Below are 15,113 nucleotides of genomic sequence, written 5' to 3'. Positions count from 1 at the left end.
AACAGAACCAATCTCTGACTTATATATGTGACATATCATACACATGTGTGTGTATGTGTATGTGACTAATTGAGACGAAGAGGAAATTAGTAGTAAGAGTTAGGACAGAAAGACAAACAAGACAAAAGTCCGTTAGTTTGGCATAGTGCTTCAACTGTTACATTGCTACTCTAAGAATCTGGTGAACACACACATCTGTTTTGAACAGCCATGTTTCTCTATTTAACAGCTAGGGAAAAGGGCTCATTCAGTATGCTTTTCCTGCCATCTTAGAATTAGAGGGACAGAGACTGAAGGATTCCTGGAGCTCACTTGCTAGTTAATCCTGCTGAATTGGAGAGCTCTGGGTCCAATACAAAATCCTATTTCAGACACTAAGGTGGTGGACAATGGGATTGTCCAGCAGGTAAAGGAGCATGGAGCCAAGCCTGACAACCTGAGTTTAAGCCCCATGACCCACATGGTATAGAGAACCAGAGCCAGTTCTGGCAAGTTATCCCTGCAGCCTCCATAAGCTCTCTGTAGCACTCACACACGAACACGTTTGCATACACACTAAATAAAATAATACATAAATACATTCATTAACATGAAATAAGAGCAATAGAGGTTGATAGCATTGGACGAAGACATCTGACAGCCACCATCGGCCTCAGCATAACACACGAATAAACACTAAATTACATACAACACATAGAAAAAAATTCTTCCTCTAAAGTTTGTTAACTCTTCAAATTCATTCAGAGAGTGGCTGGAGAGATGGCTCAGAGGTTAAGAGCCAGAGGTCCTGAGTTCAATTCCCAGCAACCACATGATGGCTCACAATTATCTGTAATGAGATTTGTTGCCCTCTTCTGGCATGCAGATAGAGTACTGTATAAATAATTTCTTAAAAAAATTTCTAAAAAAACCTTTCAGAGAGTGTTGAAAATTATCAGAGAAATAAATTCACATATAGTATTTGATAAAATTCTCAAACAGAAATTTTAAATTACACAAATATAAATCAGAAAAATAACAATATTTAACTTTTACATTTAATCATAACTTTTGAAATTAGTAATTCTAAAATAAGTGTCATATTTATTATTTGTTCTTCAGAGCTAAGTGTTATTGGAGCAAAGTGAATGCTATTAATTAAACAACTTTGTTTTTTTTTCTTGTTTTGTTTTGTTTTTTGATTTTCAAGACAGGGTTTCTCCGTAGCTTTTGGTTCCTGTCCTGGAACTAGCTCTTCTAGACCAGGCTGGCCTCGAACTCACAGAGATCTGCCTGCCTCTGCCTCCCGAGTGCTGGGATTAAAGGCGTGCGCCACCACCACCCGGCTACAACTTTGTATTTTTAATATAGCACACTAATTACAATTTCACCTTGCATATATCTCTCATTTTTGTTTTAATATTAATGAAAATAATCACGGTTTTCTATGTTTGTTAATAATTGTTTTTACTGCGTTTCCAATAGATTTATGAAGCTAAAGTATTAAAAACCTGTGGTTTTGATGACTTTACTTGGAACAAAGCACTTGCAGTCATTTTTAAATTAACTCTAAAATACTATCTTTTATATTGCACCAATTTAATCCCAGCACTTAGGAGGCAAAGGCAGGTGGATCTCTGTGAGGTTGAGGCCAGCTTGGTTTATGTAGAAAGTTCCAGGACAGAAAATTAAAAAAAAATAAAAATAAAGTACAGTTATTGTTTATACCATGTTACTTGTAAATTAATACAAATATTTTTTAAATTGAATAGTTTCCACTCTGTCTAATTGCACAGAATGTGTGTAGGAGGAGGCTGCTTGTTGGTTACCAGCCAGTTAGTCCCAAAATAATCACACAGAAACTGTATTATTTAAATCAGTGTTTGGCCCATTTGCTCTAGTTTCTTACTGGCTAACTCTTACATATTAATTTAATCCATTTCTATTAAACTGTGCAGGCCACTTGGCAGTGGCTTACTGGCAAAGTTCAGGCATCTGCCTTTGGGAGGGGTACATGGCTTCTCTCTGACTCTGTCTTTCTTTCTCCCAGCATTCAGTTTAGTTTTCCTGCCTATCTAAGTTTTGACTTGCTATAGGTCCAAAGCAGTTTCTTTATTTATTAATTGTAATCACAGAATACAGAGGGAAATCCCACATCAAATGTGTATGTGAAGTAAATGTTATGTATTCCATGTCCTTAAAAATGTTTTTTAAATAGATAAATATGGCATTGAGAAAAATTATAATATTATTATCTATAAAAATACCTATCCCTGTCATGCTTAGCTGGCTTTTGGAAACCTGTTCACCCTGCTGGATTAGATCACCCAGCCTTGATGCACAGGGAGGAACTTGGTTCTACCTAAATTTGATGCACCATGTTGTATTCACAACCATGGGAGGCCTGACGCTTTCTGAATGGAAAAGATTCAGGAGGAGTGGATGGGGAGAGGGAAAGATGGAAGACAGGGAGGAGAGGAGGGAGGGGAACTGTGGTCAATGCATAAAATAAATGAAAAAAATATGACTAATTGAATTCAGTAACTTCTTAAAATATAACTAATTATAGCCAAGTAGGGTTTTTCAAACAATGAAGACACATTTTGTGTGAATCACAACATAATGAGATTAAAAGTCATATAATCATATCGTACTGTTAGATGATGCAAACATTGTACCCAAAAAGATACTTCACAAAACACTGATCCATAAGCATCATCTTAAAAATGATGAATTTTATCTGCCTCAAGTAAACATAGTAACATAAACAAAAGTGATAAATTACTGTATAGCTTTGCAGATAAGTCAAGTAACAATATATTGAAGAAACAAGACCAGAATAAAAATTGTGTTAATACTTAACTTCATTCTATCCAATGCAACAAGACAAGAAAGTAGAATAAAATATATATGTCAAAATTATCTTCTTGTTTAAAACTGATGGTCAATCCATCAATAAAAATATAACCAAAATAAAATTGATATTAAAAGTTTGTTTGATTCATTGATAATAGAATTAACCTGACAAATTCAAGGTATACCTAATGAAAAATTAATAATAATCTATAAAGTATAATAACATCATTTTAAAATACATATGTGTATAACATAAAGAAGTATGAAATATGAACACATACGCTAGATTTGATTATATAAAGACATAAAATGTACAGGATGGGAATTACGTATGCTATAAATACAGTGATTTTCTCTAATTTAACATAATTCCAATTAAAATCCTCATTAAATCAGTTTGAACTTGTAAAAATTCATTTTTAAATGGTTATGTAAAATAGAAGAATTTGGTAGAGGAAAAGCCATAAAGAAAAATAAGGATTAAATTAGGGTCCCATTAATTCATACTACGTCTCATAAAAAGAATGTAGTTAGACCTTGTAATTAAAATGGAGCTGGCAGGCAGACCAGAAGAATTAGTATTTTATTTCAATTCACATATTTTGCAGCAAATTGATGTACTTTTGAGAATGCTAGTTGCTTAGAGAGAATCATTGCAAACAGTGAAGGAGAAAGAGATGCAGGTTTATTAATTCCTGCAGAGATTTTAGGAATCTGCCTATAGCAATGAATAACTGCACTTAAAAAGTTTCAAAATATTTTTATTTTATCAAACAGAAAAGGTATTTTCTATCCTCTAAAAATAAGACTTTTCTAAAAGACTACTGCATAAGGTTTTGTCTGGTTTAATATGGTTTTAATTTTTAACTCTCATTTGAAATACACTTACCATAATGTAAGGAATAGGAAAAATTTAAGATATTTCGTTTTATAAAATCTATGTCTACTCGCAATTAACATAAGTGAGGACAAGGTTGACAAACTTAATCCACTTCAGAGGACACAGAATACATGGGTTCTAGTACTTATCCTGGAATGTATATTATGTTGTCTCCTGTTTCTCTCCTCAGTCTAAGAATGTCATACAAAAAGATTCTAACAAATGTTATTATTTTTGCAAACATGTGAATATAATTCAAAAACCTTGATTAATTCAAAAAAGGAATAAAAATAGTGGGTAATAGTGTAAATATTTGTGAGCTATTATTTATGGATAGTTTATATTTGTATAATTTTTATATTAATACATGTTCAAATTATATTTGATATTTCTGTTTACAATATTTGTACATCTATGCAAAGTTATTCTGTCAGATTGTATACATGCATGTTTCTACCTCTGTTTAGGAAATTTTGTAGATTAATACAAGCTTTAGGATATATTTTCATATTGTAGTATATATTATTCTTAGGTCTAAACAAGATACATATACATTGTTTACATTCTGAGGTCAGGAGAGCATGAGGCTCTTAATCTCATGGTCATGGATTCAAGCCCCATGTTGGGCACCCAATGTTGAAATAACCAAGCTAGTTATGGATAAAACTATTATTTTTTTATTATAAGCGGAAAACTCACAAAACAGGAAATGAGAAAAATCTAAGCACAGCAATGTCCCATGGGAAAAGGTGCAGAGAGAGCACACACACAGAGGTACACATTTTTTTTTTTTTTTACTTTGGGTCCCAGTGAAGCCATGCCTTAACTAAGACCCAACTCTTAAAGATGATTGGCTAACAAGGTTCCCTATCACTCTCCCCGCATTCAGTTTAGTTTTTGACCTGCCAAGCCAAAGACAGATTCTTTATTAACCAATGGTATTCACAACATACAGAGGAGAATCCCAATCAAACAATAAGTGAAAGGAAGGAAGGAAGGAAGGAAGGAGAAAGAAAAAATGAAGAAAGGGGGAAGGTAAGAAAGAAAGATAAAAGAAAGAAAAGGAAAAAAGAAAAAAGAGAAAGGAAGGAGACATAAAGGAAGGAAGAAAGAAAGAAAGAAAGAAAGAGAGAGAGAGAAATGGAAGGAAGAAGGAAGAAGAAAAAACGGAACTTAACTTTATAAGATAACCTTCAATATGCTATTGAATTGGATTTTATGCTGCCCCTCTAAAGCTGAACATGGGTTTTATCCTTAAAGGTAGTTTGTTTACCCAGTAAGACTCCAACAAAGAAAACTAATTTTTTATTTGTAGATGACTATCAATTAAAGAAAACTTCCAGGTTAGGGATGGATTTTGTGTCTACTTCTTTCAGCTCTAGGGTATCCTCCATGCCCTATATTTTTTCACCTTCCTCAAGTAAAGTATTAGCTGAGACCAGAGGGGAAGGTTGTGATGGAAGGATCTCTTTTAAAGATGAGTGTTCCAAGATCTGCCATTCTCTGCTAATGGACTGTTCGTGGATCTCTTTTAATCTGTGGTGGGTTACCAAGAGCCTTGACAAGAGCCAGGATTGCTTGAGTGTTCCTGTGGGACCCTGTTGGTCTAAAATTAGATTTGAAATAACCCATTCCAGTACTAGAAACTGTATCTAGTGACAACAGATATCTAGTTGGAGCTCTGTTTCTACCATTATTTGGTGACATAGTTTATATCATCTTTACCAATGTATAAATTTTAGGAAGCTTCTACTGTATTAGGTTTCCATATGAGTAACCAAATGTCTCTTAGTTTTATCTTTCTCTCCCTATATTTTCTCCCTGATTCCACTTTCCTCCCCTCCCTACTTAATCCCCTCTAGTTTCTCCTTCCAACAATAACCATATTTCTATTTCCCCTTCTTATGGAGATCTATCCCTCCCCATCTATTCTATACCCAACTTCTGTGGTTATATCTTATTTATCAACTCTTAACATTTGGACTTTCACATGTAAGAGAATTGATACTATATTTGGTTTCTGAGTTATATCACTCAGAGTGATTTTTTTATTCTAGTTTCATATATTGGCTTACAAATTTCATGATATCCCAGGCTGACCGTAATTCACTTTGTAGACGAGGATAGCCTCAAATTCTGAGATCCACCTAACTCTGCCTCTAATTGCTGGTATTAAAGTTATGTGCCACTACATCTAGTTAGTGTCTTAAAGTTTTTATCATACAAGTTACCCCCAATTTCTAATGCAAACCTCTAACTCAGTTTGGTACTCTCAATCTCCTAAGCCAATATAATTTGTAACTGCCTTCTAAGATCTTATCATTATTCCCAGAGATAAGTATAGCTCTCACCCTTCTTCAGAGAAGAGTCTTTACAACAGATAGAGATCATTACAAAAAACCATAACTGGTCAAAATGAAGGGGACAGCAGCCCCTGGACTTCCTGGCCTAATTTTTTGTCTGTAAGACAACTAAAGGATTAGAGAACATCAAGGAAGAAGGAATAGAAATATTTTAAGAGCCAGAGGACCAGAACATTTGCTGAAAGATAGTGTCTTGTGTTTATGACAGGAAAGTTGCACCCATATATTCTTTACAATATGACTCCCTAAACAAGACCTATACAATGATAATACCAGCTGACAAGCCAGCATGCATGGTAAAAATCCCAGTTCTGTTTCCCCAAATGAAGAATTTCAGACAATAAATGCTACTGAGAGGGTAAGATTACGTCTTCTCCATAACTGTAACATTCTCCATTAACACTCTGCCACACTTAATCAGTTTTAGTTGGTCTGACCTAAACATACACACATCTAAACAAAATCAAATGTACTCAGAAAGTTACATTGATACTTCATATGTGTTTTGTTGTAGGAAGGCTGTTAGTTCATTCCCGGCTGCTCAACCCCAAAATAATCACACAGAAACTATATAATTTAAATCACTGCTTAGCCAATCACTTAAGCATATTGCTAACTAGCTCTTATATCTTTGGTTAACCCATTTCTATTATTTATATTTAATACAAGGCTTGTGGCCGACCAGCAAGGTTCCAGCTGGCAGCTCGCGTCTTCCCACTCTGGTAGCTACATGGCATATCCCTGATTTTGCCTTTTTTCTCTATCTTTTCTAGACTGGCTACACTCTGTTAAGTCAGTGACTGAAAACAGTTTCTTTATTCAGTAACCAATAAAAGCAACACATATACACAAGTACTTCTCACACCATGTGTTAACATATGTATTTATATTTATATACATATATGTATATACATTTTATATATGTAACAATAATTAAAGACCAGTTCATGAATTTATGGAGATATGGGAAGTTGAAGGAGGTATAGAAAGGAGTGGAAATTACATAAATACAGTATTCAAGAATGAAATTCTCAAAATAAATAAAATAAAAAATAAAATTACAGCCCCAGATCAAGGTTTTTTAAAAAATACACAGATCCTACTGGGAAGGAAAAATAGACAAGATCGCCTGAGAAAATTGGGAGCATGTGGATGGGGGAAAAAGGGAAGGTGGAAGAAGAGGAGGAGAGGGGGACAAGATCTTGAAGAAACTGGATGGTCGAGATGGGGGAAGGACAGAGACAGAGAACAAGGAAAGCAATATCTTGGTTGAAGGAGCCATTATGGGGCTAGCAAGAAATCTGGCACTAGAGAAATTACCAGGAATCCATAAAGATGACCCCAGCTAAGACACTAAGCAGTAGTGGAGAGGGTGCCTGAACTGGCCTTGCCCTGATGTCAGATGGATCACTATCTTAAATGTCATCATAGAACCTTCATCCAGCAACTGAAGGAAGCAGCTGCAGTGATCCATGAGGGAACACTGGGCTGAGCTTCCAAAGTCCAGTAGAAGAGTAGAAGGAGTGAGAATATGAGCAAAGAGGACCCACTGAAACAGCTTTCCTGAGCTAATGAGAGCCTACCAACTCTGGCCTGATAGCGAGGGTACCAGCATAGGACCAAACCAGGCCTGGTGAATGTGGTTGACAGCTATATGGCTGGGGCAGACTGTGGGGCCACTGGCAATGAGACCAGGATTTATCCCTACTGCTTGTTCTCACTTTTGGAACCCATTCTCTCTGAAGAGATACCTTGCTCAGCCTAGATATAGTGGGGAGGGCCTTGGTCCTGTCTCAAAGCGATGTGCTAGAATTTGGTGACTCCCCATGGGAATCCTTACCTGTTGGGGACTGTGGACCCCCAGGCCCTGAATTTCCTGTGACCTCCTGCCTGCCAGAATAAACAACTTGTTTTCCTATGCTTGCAGCTGTTCTGAGCAAATAACTTGTTTTGCAGTTGCTCTGAGCCCCAGATCCTCAGGAGTTCTTGATAGCAGGGAAGTGGTTTCTGGGGGGCTTGCTGCTGAGAGTTAGGGTGTGGCCATTAGTCAAGGACACCCTGTATAAGCTGCCCTGGAACACAATAAATGGGCATTCTTGGGTCATTCTTGGCGCTACCCGTGTCTCTGTGTGTTTCAATCTCCAGGCCCTTGCCCCACTCGTGAACTGTACCTTAGCACATAGAGCATAGAGCAGATGTTGCACTACACTTACCCTCTCTGAGGATTGAATGGGAGAGGGGTAGGATGAGGGGTGGAACTGGGGATGAAAAAGGAGGGGGCGGATGGAGAGGAGGGAGTGGGAACTGGATTTGGCATGTAAACTGAGAAAAGATAGATTCCTTTTAAATAAATTTTTAAAAAAGAAAAGATAAAAAAGAATAAAATTGAACAAAGCCAGGCACTTCATTCATGCAAACCCAGAGCCTATGGAATTGTCTGATGGAATCAGCAATCTACCTAGCTAGGAGATGGTGAGGAGGGGAAGAGATGTGGGGAAAAAAATACTAGAATATCCATTGCAGAGGTCTTAGTATAAATCTTTAAATTTATTTTTCTTCTTTTGATTTTTATCATTATTGTAAATAAAATTCTTAAATTTCAAATGTATATATCAATTGTATACAAAATCTATTGACATTTTATTAGCTTGTATGAGGTTTAATATATCTTATACCACTCAAATTTAGATGTCATAACATGACCATAATGATGTTTGGGTAATGAAATTTATATAACTATTGTTATTAAATTTTTCCTTATTTACTGATATGCAAACCATATCCTAATATAATTTCTTTTGAGACCATATCTATCTTTCCAAATTAAAAAAAATACAGCCAAATGTTTTCCAAATGTTCCTTTTGTTCGATTCCCTCATTGCTATCTATTCAATGCCTTCAGCATTTTCTAGTGAATATGGATAATTCCCTAAAATGCCCGCTTTCTAGCAAACACTTTTGGAAATCTCCACACAGGTCTCTAATTGGCAGCTCTCAAGGAGGATTGCTACTATCTGGCCTTCAAAAAGAGTTCTCACCACAGAACGGAAAACGCAGCAGCACCCTGCACTGATTAGCATGAATTTATTGATTAGCATGGCTTCTGTGAGAGTAGTTTAAAATTTGTCTTTCTTAGTTGTGTTCCTTAAAACCTAACACAGCAAATTACATGAGAGAAAAATCACTGAGTGCTTACAAGTTTGAGATGACGCTTACTCCGACCTGCCTTAATACAGCTTTCAGTTAAAAATCATCTGCTCTTGGAATTGCAAAGGCATACATACTTTAAGGAATTTAGGGATATGAGTTAACGCCGAGATGAGTGTTCCGTTTCTTGCCACATTGACAAAGCTTTATCATCCATTCCTTTGGATCTTTTAGAAGTATATCACTAGTCTGAGGGATATGAACTTATACTATGTTGTGTTTTGGTGTGGTTTTGCTTTTTGGTTCTTTTTTCTACTATATTTTACTGATATTCAATACAAATTTTCCTGTGATTACTTTCCAGATCTGATGGAATTTTCCTCATTATTTACTTGACATTGCCCCTTACTTCTGTTTCCCTTTTACTGTATCCCCTTTTATATATAAGTATATGCACATTTTTCTTAATTTCCAGAATAAGTAATGATCAATCTGGTGAATTGCAGAGATAACTAAAGTCAAAAAATAATTAACTTAGATTCTAAGGAGCAATTTATTAGAAAGTCTTGAAAATTAGAAATAAAGAAAGCATAATATTATCAAGCTATGGATGAACACAAGATAATTTTAACACAGTTAATCAATTAACCTATATGTTAGACCTGAAATAACATGCATAATGATGGGTACATTTATATATGATATTGTAATTAGGCCTTCAGAAGACATGAAATAGAAAGATTAATAATAATGGGAAATGTATAGAACATTCATTATGTCCAGTTACTATCATGTTTCATTGAGTTGAATTCATAAAATCATTTTAAACATTGGAAAAGCAGAAAAGCTACAAATGTACACCAGTAAGCATCAGATCAGGAGACTGATGTCCAAGTGTGCTGCCTGCTCATAGGTTTCCCTCTTGGTTGTATTTCAGTCATTCTTTTATCTGAGCATGTTCCTTCAACTGAAGTAAAATTCTGCATGTTACTATGCCACAGAAAAACAGCACTCTGCTACTCTAAGCTAGCTCTGGACATAAAATGTAAAGTCGCAAAAAGCACATGTTCAAATGAGATTATTAAAAGAATTAATTTGAGTAGTTTGGTCTCTCCCCACCATCCCGAACCTTCAGTCCTTTTTGTCACTGAGTTGATATTTCTTTCTTCCTTCAACACATTTCCTTGGAATATATATCCCATGCATTACAGAGGACATAAAATGAATTGGATAATGAATTCTGCCCTCAAAGAACTTAAAGGGCTATAAAGTATCAACTCTCATTATGAGGGTTCAGAGAAGGTGAAATGACTCCTGGCTGAGATTAGTTTCAGAAAGTGTGTAGAGTTGGGCAAACTAAGGAGCCAGCAGCTCTTTCCATGGAGCGGAAGCTCTCAAAGCGTGAAGAAAGAGGAAAGGGAAATTGTAATTGAAAATCAAGTTAGGCTCAGACACCAGAAACACTGAAAACCAAGGAACTCTGACCTCATTCTATGAGTCAAGAGCCTCCAAATTTTTGACCAAATACCCTCAATAAGTATTTTCAATTAAAATGAACATTGGAATTAAAAGACTGATAAAACTTTAAAAGTAATTTTAAAAGTGGTAAGTGTGCTACTTATAAAAACAAAGAATGATTAAGGCCATAACCATTATAAACTAAATATTCATAGGTAAATATACACACAAGATAAGGGTTTCCATTTCAAAGAGTTGATATAAATTCAATTCATGATAATGTCATTGATCACATTTTTTAAATATTTGGTAATTTGTGGTATTGTATTTGGAAAATGTTCTCATCTTCTAAAAATTGCAAAGAGTTTTGTGGATATAACTGAAAGCATCAAGGCTATTTTTTCACATGAATGTACATTATTTATGATTCCTTCAACCTACAATTTCTTTCTGATTGCATTTTTTAGATTTATTTTATTTTATGTATATGAGTGTTTTGCCTCCATGTCTATATACCACATATGTCCCAAGTGTCCCTGAATGCCAAAGTGGGATGTCAGATATCCCAAAACTAGAGTTGCGATTGTTATGAGCTATCATGTACTTGCTGGAAATGGAACCCAGGTCTTCCTGGAGAACAGCCAATGTTATTAATTGCTGAGCCATGCTTCCAATCCCTCGAATTGCACTTGAATTCCCCCATACAGTGTGAAATTTCTATTGTTGAAACTGGATGATACATTTGATCTCTCCACTTGGCACAAGTAACTGCCCAGTGCAGTGTACTAAAGAGAAAAACATAAGGGAAATTATCATTCTCTCCTGTTTAATATGCCATTTTCAGAGTGACTTTTAAATAATTCTCAGCTATGTTGCTTACTTGCACACAAATGAATGGTCCTATTTGTATCCCCCAGTTAATTGTATGCTACATTATAACTAAATATTTCTTTGTTATTTTTAGCTAACAAAATACAAGAATTGTTCATGCACCTCTCTATACTTCTGTGCATATGTTGAAAATATCTGCAGGCCATATGCTCTCACTTTGAAGAGTTCTGTAGACAGAGAAGAATCAATGGGGAGTCTTTGTAGAGAAGACATGTCAAGCTGTGGTTGATGACAAGGAGGCTGACAGGAATATCTAGTGATCCTCAGTACGAATGGGAGATACAGAAAGTGATAGCTAAGTGTTAAACTTTAATTCAACAGTGTTGCATCCTTGAACATTGTTTATATGAAATTTTGCCATTGAAACAAACTATTTTCTTTTTACCCCAGCTTTTCCCAACCAAATAAAAAACTTCTTCCAACAGCAATGCAAATGTAATGAGTTTGAAAATGAGATAAATAATATGTATTGACAATCAAATTTGTTTCTGAAAACAACAATCGTTGTAGCTTAGTACTCTGAACAAAATAGTAAAATCTTGATGGAATCTGTGTTATTAACATGTAACAACTGAATGTGTAATATTTTAGATCATAATGATCCATTATCAATTGATCAGAATACTTTGCAGTGTGACGATTGGGCTAGATGACAACATATATGTGAAAGAATTTAAGCAGTAGTTATTAACTTTAGCTTACATCAGGATTTCAAATAGGGGCTGTTAAGACAGGGAGCATTTGGTATGACTCCCAAATGTGTAGATTTCATATCTCAGAAGTGGGGTGTCATTTCTTTCCCTAAGGTGTTTCATAGAAGTACAATACTACTGGTAGAAGGGGGACACTGAGAATAATTAGTACATTAGTTTAAAAAAAATCTAGAGTTAAGAGGTTTTAGTATTGATTAGTTCAACAACACAATGGCTTCCTAATGCCTTTGTAATAGCTATTTGTCTTTCATTTTTATGACTTTTCATTTATTACCACATGATGGATGTTGTAAGTTCTGTGTCTCATGTGTCTATATAACAGTATCCAATGGCAAAATGTGGATGAGCTATCATCAAAGAAAACTTTCTTCACACTCCCATAGACTTCTAACCTCCTACTAGTTAGCACTGGATATGCCATTTTTTCTATCAAAAGAGGATGGTGAAAGACTATATAGCATTTGAATTCTGCATTTAAAGATCAGGCTTCTCAATCTAAAACTCTTAGGGATGCATATGAATAGCTATCTTGAAACATTTTTACAACCATCCATATTCAAACTTCATCTATATTGACCTCAAAGCATCTTCTTTAGACAAAAGGAGTAATAATAAAAAAAAATGCTACATTTTTTTTTAAAAAATCCATCCTAGAAGCATATTACCTAGCAACCTTCATTCTGAAAGTCAGTTTTCTAGAAGGGAACTGAACTGGCTCATAGAAATAACACCAAACAGTGGTTCTAATCTGTTTAAATCAGTGCTCATTCTGCATGAGGACCTTAATTTATGAAATAAAGCATCCTCAGAGTCTAGAAAACCACAAGGTTTACAGGGTGTAATTAATTGTCTTGTTTCAGTTGGTCTGTAGTATTTGGTAACTAGGTTCATACATCAAGGGAACTTAGAAATTTTACTGACAATATCCTGTAATTTTGAACTCAAGATTTTAGCTATGTTTAAGAGAAATTTGGCTTTTCAGGACTGTTTGAGTCAGTGTTCTATTGCTGTGATGAGACAACATGACCATGGCAACTCTTACAAAATAAAACATTTAATTTGGGCTTGCTTACAGCTTCAGAGGTTTAGTCCAGTATCATTCATGGCAGGGAGTATGGTGGTATGTAGGCAAATACCATTTTTGGAGAAGTAACCGAGAGTTATATATCAAGATCCACAAGCATCAGGAAGAGAGAAACACTGGGCCTACCATGAGCTTTTGAAAGCCCAAAGTCCAACCCCAGTGACGCCTTCTTCAACAAGGCCACACCTCCTCATCCTTCTCAAGTAGTGCCACTCCTTAATGACCAAACATTTAGATATATGAACCTCTTGGAGCTGTTCCTATGCAAACCACCATAATGACTAACTATATATATCTAGTATAATATAGAAGTATGGGTATTTTGTTTAAGGAAAATGATGAATTTTTAGATAGAAATAACATATATTTGCACTGAGTCTTGAGTCCTCCTTAATTCAGAGCCATGAGCAACTGAATAGGTCAGTCATCTGTGAACTGACCTGTGATTTCTTACTTTGATTTTCATGGTGACTTTAAAAGCTCCCAGTACATCTAATTTTCTTATACATTTTTCTATTATCTCATTGTGGGAAAGGAAAGGAAGACCATACAACCATTTTTCTAAACATTGTTCACTGTAAATCACTCCACTGACAGATGGAATGAAAGGCAGGCAACTTTGATTTAAATATTAATGTGATTATATCCATCACATATTTTAAAAATCTATGAATAAATGGCTATATGGAAGGAGTGACTCAGCAGGTAGAGAATTTTTTCAGAGTAGCTATATATAGAAAGAAAGATTGGGGACCTAGAATCAAACAAACAAAAATCCTCAAAGAAGATTTATCTGCATTTGAGGTGAGAATATCAATGAGGGTCATCAGTTATTCTGAAAGCCACAGAGGAGAATCTCAAAGTTAAAGTCTTCTACTCCTACATCCAGTTCAGTGCAGGGGGAAATTTTTATCAGTCTGGTGTCCTTGTGACATCAAAGTAATATCCATTTTCCCCCCTTGTAGCAGCCGGGACAGGCACGTTTGGCTTTGTAAGGAAGATGAAATGCTGGCCTGATAAATCACCTGCCAATTGAATCGATGTAGAATGGAGACACTAATGGAGCTAAGTTGAGGACAAGGACCAGAATGGGGAGGTGGTGAGAGAAAAAAGACTTAGGCTTGGCAACTACTCAAATCAGACTGTCTGACAGACTCATTTTTGCTTTGCAAAACCAATACAACATGAAGATCTCTGGAATACATTCATTTCTTCTCTGACTTCTCTTTGAATTATGTCCCCAAATTTATCTTTTATAGAAGCTACATTTTGTACATATGGTGTGATTACTTTCTTATGTACCACACACCAGCACTTCAAGATATCTCATTAAATAATGGTCACCCCATTTTGGAGTATCTTTTATCACATAGTATTGAACAGAGCATTTATTATTCTATGAATAGTTGTAATGTTTCTGAAGTAAGTTTTGGCAGAATATTACTCCAGTGTTAAAAGCAAAAGTGAACTTTCAACCATTTTGACATTCTAAACAATCCTGTTTTAAATATTGCCACTTTTATCAGAGTGTCTCTGTAGGGTCTGGGGAGATGAGTGGGTGAATAATGTTGTTCTGCAAACATAGGAAGGTTAGCTCGGAATCCTAGTGCTCATATAAAAGACTAGAATTGCTAGCACATGTCTATAATCCCAATTCTGGGAAGGGTACAGAAAAGGTTTCCTGTGGCTTCCCTGGTGGCTATCCTAGTCAATCTCTGTGCTCCTGGTCTAGTGGAAAACAA

Source organism: Microtus oregoni, unplaced genomic scaffold (assembly GCF_018167655.1).
Source record: "Microtus oregoni isolate MIOR12 unplaced genomic scaffold, Mior012 000038F_ref0000394, whole genome shotgun sequence".
NCBI classification, from domain to species: Eukaryota; Metazoa; Chordata; class Mammalia; order Rodentia; family Cricetidae; genus Microtus; species Microtus oregoni.
The sequence above is the reverse complement of the archived record's forward strand: the minus strand, read 5'-3'. Positions refer to the sequence as shown.